This window comes from Gymnoscopelus microlampas (assembly GCF_963454915.1).
Source record: "Gymnoscopelus microlampas genome assembly, chromosome: 9".
Classification (NCBI taxonomy): Eukaryota; Metazoa; Chordata; class Actinopteri; order Myctophiformes; family Myctophidae; genus Gymnoscopelus; species Gymnoscopelus microlampas.
Window position 1 is genome coordinate 14,838,780 of NC_139946.1, and position 13,392 is coordinate 14,852,171.

Sequence of the window (13,392 nt, forward strand, 5' to 3'; positions counted from 1 at the left end):
AAATCCGCCATCTTTCTATATCCGGTCCGAAATGCAAACGGAAGTTAATGCTATTGGCTGAAACCGCAGCGAGGGCGGGTCTTCACTCGTCTTCACACTGTATAGCCTCAGTTTACAAGCCGGAAGATTGACATTTTTATTAGGCAAAAAAGAAGTGAAACATCACAATTACATTTGTAATACTTTGTCTAAAAGGTCCGTCCAAAAAAGTCCTTGCGGTCTTGTTTCCATTGAGGTCCTTGGTGTTCATTTCATAGACATATATTGTAGCAACCAAACAGTTCAAATATCAACACAAAAATACAGAGAAAATAACACTTGGACCTCTCAAGTATAGTAATGTGCACACACACACACACACACACACACACACACACACACACACACACACACACACACACACACACACACACACACACTCACACTCACACTCACACACACTGCGAGACACACAGAGGACCCGGTCGGGTTCCCCTGGCTGTCTCAGCTACCTCTCACCCGTCTTCGGTGATGAATTGGACACATCTGGCGTCCCCCCCCCCTCCCCCCTCCCTCTGGGGGCCGGAGTGTTTGCTTGCCAACCTCTCCTGCCTGCTCTCACTCCATCCTTCACCAATACCACCATTCTTCTGCCAGAGAGAAAGAGCGAGCCTGCATGGGGTATCTTGGATGTCTCCTCTGTGGCCTTGCCTTATGAATCTCCCTCCGCAAGTTCACTTATTCAGCTCGCCTTGAAAATACATGAAGAACTGGGGGGGAAAAAGGGACGTTTGTGTGGTGTTTATGGCAGTGGTTCTTAAAGTGGGGTCTATATTGGCTATTTTCAAAACATCTTGGAAAAAGTTAATATCTATCTAATTTTAACAACACACATCTTGCATGGAGGGATCCCTGGCGCAAAATATTTTCAGATAGGGTGGCCAAATACATAATTTATTTGACACAGAAAAGTTTGAGAACCACTGGTTTATTAGCCTGCATGGGATCAATACCATTTTCCGTTTTCTGATCCGGTCTGGAGCGGAAATAACTTTACGTCATGAGGCGGCCGGAATAATTGTTTGGTAATCCATCTTTTATTCTAACTCGTAACGCGACTAGCGCAACTAAACTGATTGATTTGCATTATGTGGGGGAACAAAAACAATGTGACGCCAACCGGAACCAAATTATTATACTTTTTTTTCCTAAACCGGATCACATGACTGTTTTAGAATGAAAACCAGGCTTTTCTCCATGGTGGAAAGCCTGGTTTATAGGATGCTGGGTGATTCTGGATGTTTGTCACTTGCTGCACGGGTCGGTTCAGAGCCGAGCTCATCAGAGAGGATTGTCCGGGGCTTACAGTACAATATACTGTATGGAAGCTGCTGCTGCATGCATCTCAACTCATGTTGAAGAGAGAGAGGAGAGGAGACGAGGGAGAGGAGAAGAGGCGGCCTCACGTCCCCAAGGGAACGCGCCGCGTTCCGACTAGGTCTCACATCTCTCACGCCCGAGCATCTCGGGCTCCTGCATTTGAGAAACAAATGAAAAGCCAACTCATTGTGACAGGAGCTATTTCTCGCATGGCCCCCGGGGGCGTGGGGGGTGGGGGGGCTTGTATTGGGTGTGTGAGGATGCCGTGAGGTGCAGAGCGGTGCCTGGGAGCTGAACCCAGGCCGTTGCACTCGGGGTTAAGTGCTCTGCGCTGGGAGGGTTTGTTGAAGGCAGATGTTTTTGTCTTTTTCTTGTGTCTGCCTTCATCTTGTGGATCCGCAGCGAACGCTGTTTGTCAGCCGTGATAAATGATAACTCGCTGCTCCGACTCCTGGCCTGTCAGTCATCAATGAGGCCAACAGAGTGTTACTAGTAGTGGTTGGAAATAACGTCGAGTTCTCCACTATGATGGATATGTCTTTATGGAAGATTCTTAAGGATTTTAATGATTCCGGGTCCTAACGATTCCCTCTCAACGGTCTGATTCTTTAACAGTATAGTATAGTGGTACGATAACACAAAGCCCTGAGGGCTTGTTTCCATTGTGGTCCTATGTATTCAATTCATCAAGATGCAATACATACAGTATTGCATACATATTAGTGCAGGCAGTGGTTCTCACAGTGAGGTCCAGGAACCCTCAGGGTTACTTGCGGGGGTTCCAAACGGACCTACAGGTCTGTAACTCTGAGAGTGTACAAATGGAACCAAATGGACCCATAAAGGTCCATTTGGTTCCATTTGTACACTCTCAGTTATGGTGGTCCTTGAAACAAAAAGAGAACCCCCGGTATTGTAATTGTATAGCAGACGTCAAGTCCACATACCAGCTCAGTATGATAGTGTGATAAACGGTTCCAAAATATGGAACGATTTGATCCAGTTCCTCCGTTACCTCCGGTTTCGGGATCCCAACCCTATATTCTTATTTTCAATTAACTTTTCAGCAAGATATTGGAACATTCTTTAAAGAATCCTCTCCTCTTGTGGTTATATCATTCAGAACTTCATTCTTTGATCCTGTCCAATAGCGCTGGTGCTGCTGGTGGATGTTTAGGGGAGGAAAAACACCCATCATCATGAAATATTGTATATTGACATTTAAAAATATGCTGCTCTGGTCATTATTTACTAGACGTTTTGATGTCAGGTGAGGGGTGAAAAGGAGCGCCATTTACCGTCGTGTTTCCCTTCTTCTGAGCTTTGCAACAAAAAAATAACAGAGAGAGGCAAGGTGGCTCTGTCGTATTTTATCATACCATAACTGTGTTATTTAAATTATGCATGAGGTTTGACGCTCATTATTTTTTAGCAGCGTCTGATCAAGGGACTCTTACGGGGGTATAACTCCCACTGTCTTTCCTCTGCCTCTCTCTCTCTTTCTCTCTCTGTTCTTCCTACGTAGGGCCATCCTTATCAACATCATTACAGAGTCCAAATCCTAGTATTGCGCGGCTCGAGCAACGGAACAAGCGCTTTGCGATTCACGTTTGGAGGGCAAGAATGAAAAGGATTTACAGGGGGGAATTCTGTGATCATCCGAGAATTACAATTAATCGTAACGAAAAAGTGCTGACTGAGGGGCTTACGGCGGTGCTATAGCGTGTATAGTTATTTTGTGGCATGCGTTATGTGAAAAATTCACATTATTCATGCACACGCCAAGGCTCAAGGCTCACGTCCTAGTGTGTTACAGTACCACAGCACACTAATTGCATGACTAGCACCAATAAAATAATCATGTAGGTCACCGGCGATGCTAGACCATTAGACTCAACGCAAGGTTTCCTGCTTGCGCAGCTCGCCTGTGCGTGTGCGTGTGCGTGTGTGTGTGTGTGTGTGTGTGGGTGGGTGTATATCGTCTATGTCGGATGGAACTTTTTCCTTTGATAACAAAACTACATGCTCTACAGGATACTCGATACGACGCCTAAAGTGATGAGAAACCCTTTTAAAATAGTTTCCGCCAACAAAATGGTCCCTTAGTCACTCGGAAAAAAAACTCAAGTAGAAATACGACAGAAAGATCCAAGCAACAAATCGTGTCTGTCGGGTGGAAACCTCATATGTCCAAAACTGTTACTTTTCAGGATTCAAATTCAAAAACGGCAAAAGTAGCAGATCTGTAAGCTGAAAACGCGTCGCTTTGCACCGCGTTTCGAGCTTGTGGATCTGCTACTTTTGATGCTTTTTTGTGACGCTGTTATATGATCATGTAGGGCGTTCATTTACGAAAAAAAAAACTCAAAGTTAGAACATGGAGATAAGAGGTTTCTGCCCGACAGCAATGGAGTATATTTATGCACCATTGCTGATCCCCGTTGATTACACCTTCCTTACACCCCTCATTTACCTGTGAGGATGTCAAAGCATATAGTGGTTAAAAGTGGGCCGTTCTCGCTTGCTTATACATTCATTATGTTCAAAGTAATAAACCAACAACGCACAGAGAGGAGGTTCATGGTTGTGGTGATAGACGACATACAGGTGGCAGGAGTCACAGAGGAAGACGCAGAAAACGGAACCAGATGGAAACTGATGATATGCTGTGCATGGCGATCCCGATGGGATTTACCTGAAAAATAAAAAAATAAATGCTGGTTGCCGTGCATGCACTGCAAATAGCCGATCTACAAGCTCACAATATAAATTGAGGTGATGTCTTTGGAGGGGAAGTAAGGCACAAATGTGAATATCGAGGCAAGAATTACAAATGCATGAGATCTCTTAAACCCCCCCCCCCCTACACGCACGCACACACACGCACACGCACACACACACACACACACACACACACACACACACACACACACACACACACACACACACACACACACACACACACACACACACACACACACATACAACGCACACTTCTTTTCCATCGCTCCGTTAGGCCTGTTTTCTCTCCTACCTGAATTTCTCTCGTCTTCTCCACGCTCGGTTTCCTCCATCCGTCCTTTTGTTCTACTCTTTCTTTGTGAAGTCTTTTCATGTTTCTGAAATATCCCTGTCCTTTTGATGCACCCCCTCCTCCCTCCCCTCTCCCCCCTCCCACGTTCTGTTGTTCCTCCGTTCACTTTCCCTTCCTTGTTCTATAATTGGCCATCTCGTTCTGCCATCCATCCCATGCATCGTCACAGTGAGGCTGACTCTTAGGCTAATGTATTCTTTGCATGTCGGGAAATACAATTTCAAGCTATGAACGTGCCATGTTGAGTGACACCAACTATTAGTGACTAAGTGTTAAGTAGGGTCTATAAAACTTAATTTATTCTTCTGAACATTTCTTAATATTTGTGGAACTTTTTTGCCTAAAAATAAATGTGTCCTCAAAGGACCACTGACTTCACCCATTTTCAACCTATCTTCATATAATTGGTCCTCACTAATGCTCATTATATGGTACCATTTACCGTCTACTCGGTTCAGAGTAGCCATTGTTCTCGCATTAATAATATATACAATTTAAAAAGTCATATTTTGTTTGCAATTACTAAACCTGCCTACCGATGTCACTGATAGGTGGGTTTCTGAACTGTCCACAGCCCTCCTCTGAGACAGAGTGAGTAGAGACAGAAATGGTGCCAAATTATAATCAGCATTACTGAGGACCAATTATTTGAAGATGGGTTGAAAATGGGTGAAGTGACCCTTTAACCACTTAAAGCCCCAGTATCCGTATTGTGGGGAAAGCTTCACCAAGCTTACCAAGCTCACAACGCAACGCGTTGCGTTGTGAGCTTGTTGATCCGCTATTTCCTGCAAAAGCTTTCCTCACAATAACAGGAAACAGAAAAGACCCTAGTATAGAGCCCTGAAGGACTGTGCGGTATAGGTATACACGGTATACCTACTACCTACCTTTGCGATTAATGCAATTACAGCTATTGTGCCACAGTGAACCATATGGCTCTGACCCATAGAGTTATAATATATCTAGAGGGCGGACTGCACCGCTACCCAGCTATTCATTTCAATTAAAGTTGCTCTGTGGCGTTTGAAGCACCCGGAAGTCTGGCAGAAGGACCAATATCGGAGCCAATCAGCAGGCCATAGAGTTATGAGCAGGCGCACTAGGGTTTCAAACGGTAGACGCGCGCGCAGTAGCTTTTCAAATGCGGAAGTGTTGCTATCCCAGATTTGACCACCAGGCGAAGGCACTGCTCTGGGGGCTTGGTCTGACCGCATAACCACTCACGTCCAAGATTTTGTTGGCTGTCTACAACCACACAGAGAGAGAGGGAGAGAGAGAGGACACAAGCAATATTCATATATTCAGTATTAATCATGTATTGCCAAAACCAACTCAGTTGATTTGGAATTTGGTTCGGTCATGTTTAGAGATAACATCATTTCATGAAGGTCTGTTTACCACTGGTATACTGTAGTAGTGTAGACTACAAAACTTGTTACTGTGGTGATCAGGAGTTCCACCCCGTTCGTTGAGACACTCGTGATCGTAATAACCATGAAACCACATGATGTTCACTTCATGGAGACCGTGGGCACCCCTGTCAGGACCGCGCAGAGCAGGAACCAGGCTTTAGGCATTTCATCTGCTTTATGTGCTCTGTTAGGACATGTCCCGTTTGTAAGTGCGGTCGGAATCAAAGCGAATGCCTGATCCTTTTCATTTTGTTGTTTAAAAGCAGAATATCGTCTCTATCAGGTGGAAACTGTCCGAAACTGCTAATACTTTTCAAAATAGCAGATTTACACGCTTGCAAATCTGCTACCTATATTGCTTTTGTGTGACGCTGTAGTATGATCAAGTCGGATGATCATTAGGAAAAAAACACAAATTTAGAATTTGGAGAGAATAGGCTTACTTATGCACAAACACAAGCGTCAGTTAAGGTCATATTAATATATATTTTTTGGCACATTTGGACATTGTGTTCCTTATACTTTCACATTGCAACAGGGGAAAAACTGCTGATAAAACTGAAGGGGATTTTGGTGCTTCTTCCGGTGCCGTAGTGTGAACTCCATATGCAGCTTCATTATTCACAGCCTATTGATTTTCCTTTCACGATATGGAGATTCATTCACAAGGAACAGGCTATCTTACTGCTGTTAATCCTTTCAATCCGGACAAATACATATCATTTTCGGGGTCCTTGACATGAAAAAGTTTGAGAATCACTGATATTATAACAACAGTATACGTTTTTCAAAAAAGGTAGGATTTAGAAGACATTTGTAGAAACAGCCAGAAGCAAGGATTTGAGTAAAAAATGTTCGCTTTTAAAAAACGTATATATTGAAAGATTTGCACAAACCTTCACAACATTTCCCAAAAAAGTAGCAGATCTACAAGCTATGAGCTTGTCAATCTGCTTTTTTTTACAGCCCAAAGTAAATACTAGTCAAGAGTTGCTGGAAACTATTGTAAGTATATTATAGTACAGTAATATAATAATAGGTAGGTAATGGCTAAAAATCTAAAATGACACAGCTATGCGTTCCCGGATTGAATGGGTTAACTTTTTAACCTTGGGAAATATGCATGCTCTGGCAGTCCTAGAGAGAGAGTGTTGTGTCCAGCTGTAAATTGATGAACTGGCAGGCATTAGCATAGCTGCAGTACTACTCCCCTAGGGAGCAGCAATAGGCTGCCCTTTTTCTTTTTTTTACGTGAATGTATTTGTGTGCGTTTTGCATGCACGTGTGCAACCAAAACAGACGAAAAAAACATGTCAAACTGTTACTTTCCAGGATTCATATTCAAAAGTAGCAGATCTACAAGCTAAAAACGTGTCGCTTTTGCGCAACATTTCAAGCTTGTAGATCTGCTACTTTTGATACTTTGGTGTGACGCTGATCAAGTAGGGCTTTAATTTATGAAGAAACACCAAAGTTAGAATATGGAGATCTGCCCCGACAGGAACTGTGTGTGTGTGTGTGTGTGTGTGTGTGTGTGTGTGTGTGTGTGTGTGTGTGTGTGTGTGTGTGTGTGTGTGTGCGTGTGCGTGTGCGCGTGCGCATGCACGTGCGAGAAACCTATTATGTGTGTCGAGAGCGCGGTGCATGCAGCATGGCTCCTCTTGTGCAGGTGGGCGGATGCATGTCCGCCTGTCAACAGGACTGGGGAGAGGAACTGCCAAGGTGAGGAGGAGAATGACCCTCGCCACCTGTCCCTGACACCCACCTCACAGCTCCCTCTCCACACCTCTCACCCTCTCCCTCTACCTTCCTGTGGCTCCTGTCCCCTCTTTTCCCCCCGGGCACCCCTCCCTCCCTCCACTACCTCACACACAAAACCATCCTTCTCTGACCAAAGTGATTGATTAAGCCAGAGGCCCAAGCAATTAGGAACCGGGGCGGGGCGGGGGGGGGGACCAACAGGGAGGGGCCTATGAATGGCTGCCTTCCTGGCAGTGCCTCTTGTCTGGGGTTAGTCAGGTCTGAGTGAGCGGGCCCCCCTGTGGTGGTGAGAGATAAGCTAGACAACACCTGGGTCTGGGTCCGAGGAGTCACCAGGCCGACGTTCAGGGTTCAGCATGCGGTGAGGAGGAATGCCGCAGCAGAGCCTCGGGCGGGCCGCCCGGCGTTTCCCATCCAGCGCTCCTCTCAGAGGAGCTGCATAGATTCACCGTGACGCGACGCATTCCTTTGTGTACTTGCTTAATCACGCATCGATAACGACACTATTGATTCAAGCCTGAGTGAGCTGATCTTCTGTGATGATTTACTATCAGGTCCTGCTGATATGCATCTCATCTGAGCGAACCTGCCAGGGCAGGTTTCCAACATACGCGTTTGTTTTTGCAACGTGAGACTTTTTTTTTCTCTCTGGAGGGGGAAGGAGACATTTGTCTGTCAGACGTTTGTCTTCGCAGTGATTTCCGATGAGTCCCCCCCCCCCCCCCTCCTTTACTCCCGTCGGGTTTCCGAGCTTGGAGGACCTTGTTGACGTGAAGCAAGGTGGATCCTTTGCCGGATGAAAGGGAATATCATGCCTGTTTGCAGAGCAACGCGACTTGGCTGGTTCCGCATTCAAAAACCTCCCCAGACTTGGCACAAAGATGGCTGTCCCCCATGCTCACACAGTCCTCTCTGTTTATGCTTCTCTGGGACTTGTGAAAATAAACACTGTCCTTGGCAGCCAAACGCGTTTGTCAGTGCACTGCCATGCGGCGATTAAACATTTTTTATTTATTTTTTATCATTATGAAAGGCATAACTCAGAATGATTTCCATAATGAAAATAAACAAGACTGCAAAGGTTTTTGTACTTATGGATATAAAACAAATAATGGCAGCTGTCCTTGGCTCTGTTTCACCTTATGAATCGACTTTTGTTAGTTTGTGGAGAAAAACAAACCTATTGTTGCAAATTACAAGGTATATCCCCTGCACTTACACTGTATTATTGTCATCGTTATTTCATGGGAACCAGCTGCAAATTCGTAGCTATGAAAAATAGTGTGTCCTACTATGATGTGTGAATCAAGTAGGAACCGCATGGACAAGCAAGCAGTGTTTGAACATTAGACTATAACCTTTCCCTAACCCAATTCCCAACCTTAACCAAACTAATAAATGTAAACAAATCATAAATGTAAAACTCATACTATGAATTTGCAAGGATCGTGCTTTTTGTATATACGAAAATAGTTCTACAAGCTCACAATGCGTTGCGAGTTTGTAGATCTGCTATTTTCAGTGGTTAAGACCCCCTGTTGTGCAGTTTGCATTATAATATTATTCAGCAACTCTTGACTAGTACCACCAGGCCTGAGCCACACCTCCTGTACACCATTCAGAACAGAGCCCTGCAATCATCTGTCTAAACGGTGGAGAGAAGCTTTCTCCTGCCTCTCTCTCTAAAACACTCAATCTTCATCTAATCAAGTAATCCAATAAAACCACCACGGAGGCCTCCGAGAAATTGACGTTTTACCTCTTCAGTAATTGAATCTGACTAAACGAGCCACGGTGCACAAGCCTATTAATGTAAGTAAAAAAAAAAAGAAAAGGTAAAAATCCCCTGAATGAATCATGACTTTTGTGAAGGATCCTGAAGCACAAAGGCAACAAAGATCATTCAAGATAATCGTCCAAATGCCAGGATCTGATAGCTGAGTGTTATTAGCGTTGAGCAATGGCATTTGGGGTAATTTGTTGATATGGCGTATAAGACCATTACCATCCTCACCATAGCATAGGTATAGCACTTTGTCTCCAGGGCTAAAGATTTGCACTTAAATAGCATATTATTGAGGACAGATTCCTGTGCGATTGCAGTGCTGCGGAAATTAAGTGATTCTGAGTATAGACTGAAGGTCACCATTAGGGACCTTTTTTTCAATTTAATTTAAGTTCTAATTGATCCTGAGCTGTAATGTGGAACTAACTTTTCAAATGTAACAGTAGAGACTCAATGCATGTACAATATATCTGCTGCTATGCTCAAGCAGCTTTATGTCTTACTGTACCTCAGGTACTTACCGCACTTCATAGATATGTGTAAATATGTAGATAATTTGTTTGTTTTTATTGATCTCTCCCCTATCTTCGCCTTGCCCCCCTTATTCTTCTTCCCTTTCTCTTATGAAAATAACAAAAACGATGGGAGCTTGCACAAAAAATAAATGTCACCCATTGTTTTACACTTAGTGTGATGTGACAAAGTTGATTCTGATTCTGCATGCAAGGTTATTCAGTGTGATCTGATAATGTAGGCACGGCGCCACCAATATCGATATTCAGCATCAGGGGTCCCATGGGGGACATTCTCAGGGCAGTTTGCTTAGAGTTGGATCACATCCAGCTCATTAAAAGCACAAACATCTTAAAACACATTCAATCTTCATCCCAGTTAGGTATACATTAGAAGCTCTTAGCTAACCTTATTCAACCTTTATTTATCCAGGGGAAAACCGCTGAAGCACAGAGAGAAAAAGAGAATAGAGCCACTCGCACATCCATAATCTTGTATTTGTTATTGAGGGCATTGTTTTCTATTATTATGTATTATTATTATTGCTATTTTTTTCTGCTATAGTGTTGAGGAACCGAAAACCCAAATTATTTTACTCTTGCGTACTTGTAGTGTGAGATCTTGACCCGACATTGTTTGAAATGTTTTACGTGAATATCATGCATACAGTAGGCCTATACTGTAGTGTAGACCAGGGGTCTTCAACACATTTCAGGGCAAGGACCCCTTAGCTGAGAGAGAGATGAAGGAGGGACCCCATTACATATTGTAAAAAATGTGTTACAAATTCAACTTTTTCATAGATTTCATAAATATCTTCATAGACTTGTTTGACAGCACTATCTTTTCTAGCAATATGTTGGATTCATATTGATGTGTATTTTATCAGAATGTAAAAAAAAATCACACCTTGTGTGAAGAGAGTGGTGCCTTTGATGAGCCCCGTATTGATGTTGTCATCAATGTTTGTTTATTGGACATACGGACAGACACACAGACAAAGTCAGATATAGGAGTGGTTGGCACCACTCAAAAAGAGTGGGGTCCACCAAATGTTTGCGTGATACTGTAATAATTAGTTTTTCCTTCAAAAAATGTTATATCTGAAAATACATATGAACACGACACAAATCAAAATAATTGTTAGCAAAGATAAATCAACAAGCAAATATTTAATTGTTTAAAAAACACTGATGATAGCGCTGCCAAACGAATCTATGAAGCCATCAAAGCATGCAGTATCACTTGGAGACTTGAAAGAAAAACCCTGTGGAATACTTCCAAGCTAGTCTCAACACTCAGCGGACATTGACGAGACAATCAACTACATATGGTGAGCTATAGTTTTGAAAGCCTCTTATTAAGTTGCATATGGAAGGTTTTCTCAAAAAAGAAAACGGGGAGAAAAAAAAAGTTTTTATATGCAACAAAATCTTATCGTCGCTGTCGGGCAGAAACCTCCTATCTCCATATTTTATATTATTATTTTATGCATTCTCGTAAATTAATGCCCCCACTTGATCATTGAACAGCGTCACACAAAAGCATCAAAAGTTGCAGATCTACAAGCTCCAAACGCAGCGTGAAGCGATGCTTTTTGAGCTTGTAGATCTCAGACCCCCCCCTGAAGTGGAACCCAAGGATAGTTGCTTGAGGTTGGGAATATATCGTCTCCAATGTCCAAAACTGTGACTGTCCAGGATTCAAATTCAAAAACGGCAAAAGTAGCAGATCTACAAGCTAAAAACGATGAGTTTCGAGCTTGCGGATCTGCTACTTTCGATGCTTTTGCGTGACGCTGTTAAATGGATCGAGTAGGGCGTTAATTTACAAAAAAAAACGTTGAAATATGGAGATAAGAGGTTTCTGCCCGACAGCAACGATAATGTCTCAGCCACTTCCCTCACCAGACTACTGAATGCCCAGAAGGTCCTTGAATTCGCACCTTCTAATCACATTTTATTTAGTATTGAGTGTATTCGAGCCGGATCAGTGAGTGTATAAGTGAGCGTATGGAAGCTAACATAAATAGACGACACACTTACCTGCCCCCCACTTTCCAAACAGTGGTTGTTCATGTTTTGTATCAATAGCAACACTGTTACTGTAATGAGCTTATCTGGAGGGCAGGTGAAAACACAACAGGTTTAACCGCACGTCGTAAATATGTCTGCCAAGTAATGATTGCAAAATAAAACAATAGCAGAGATAGTGCTTCACAGTGGGCCTCGTGCCCAGTGTGTTACCCTATGATAACAGACAGGTGTGGTTGAGAATTGTAAACTATACACATTAACCACTTAAACCCCAGCATCCGTGTTGTGGGGACGGCTTTCGCTGATCATAGCAGATCGACAAGCTTGTCGCGTCGCGTTTTGAGCTTGTCGATCGGCTGTTTTCAGCAAAGGCTTTCCCCACAATAATGGGAAAACAGAAAAGACACTAGTATAGAGGCCTGAGGGACTCCGCTCAACTACATGGGGCTGTGTTAGAGCTTAACGAACATTGTGTACAAGGGACTGGGGAGGTTTTCTTTTCTTACTTATACTGGATCGTTGTGCACTTTAACCCATTCAATCTGGGTCATTTTAGATTTCTTTGGCTATTCAAAAATAGCAGATAAAGAAGCTCATAGCGTGGCACTGAGTGCCGTGCTGTGAGCTTGTAGAGCTGCAATTTTTAAAGCTAACTTTTGTAACTCAAATCTTTACTTTTGGGGGGTCCCTGGAACAAAATATTTTGAGATGGGGGGGTCCGCGGCCAAATACATATCATTTTGGGGTCCTTGACATAAAGGTGTTTGAGCACCACTGATACCGATAGCAATTTTTTTTTCAAAAAAACGGTTAGGAAGACATTTGTAGAATATATATATATAATAGTATAAAATATAAAAATATTTAACTATTTTTAAATATATAAATATATTTTTTTATATAATTCATATATAATATATAAAATAGCAGATTTACAAGCTCGTAGCGCGGCACTCGCTGCCGCACTATGAGCTTGTATATCTGCCTTTTTTGAAAAGCCAAAGAAATCTAAAATGACAGATGCGTTCCCGGATTAAAGTTAAAGTGCTTGAACAGCTATCAAACTGAAATAAAATAAAAAACATTTTTGAAATGCTGTTTTTGGTGACAGCAGTTTTGTTTTAGTCGTTATATTGTATGTCATCATGTGCGATTGTACAGTCTGCACAATACAGATGATGCAAGCTAGGGGCTTGGTGAGTTATGAAAAATAATGATGCCCCACATACCAGGATCTCCATTCATGAAGATTTCTTGACAGCATGCAACTCCAATCATCCACACTGGACAGAATGTTAACGATGGAGAATTCAACAGAAGCTTAAAAAGCGGTTCATTGTCCAATCAATGCTGTCACTGTGATGGTGTATAAAATACTTAGCCTTACCAGGTTTTTAACAGTAAGTCAGGGGTCTTCAACAGGGGGTC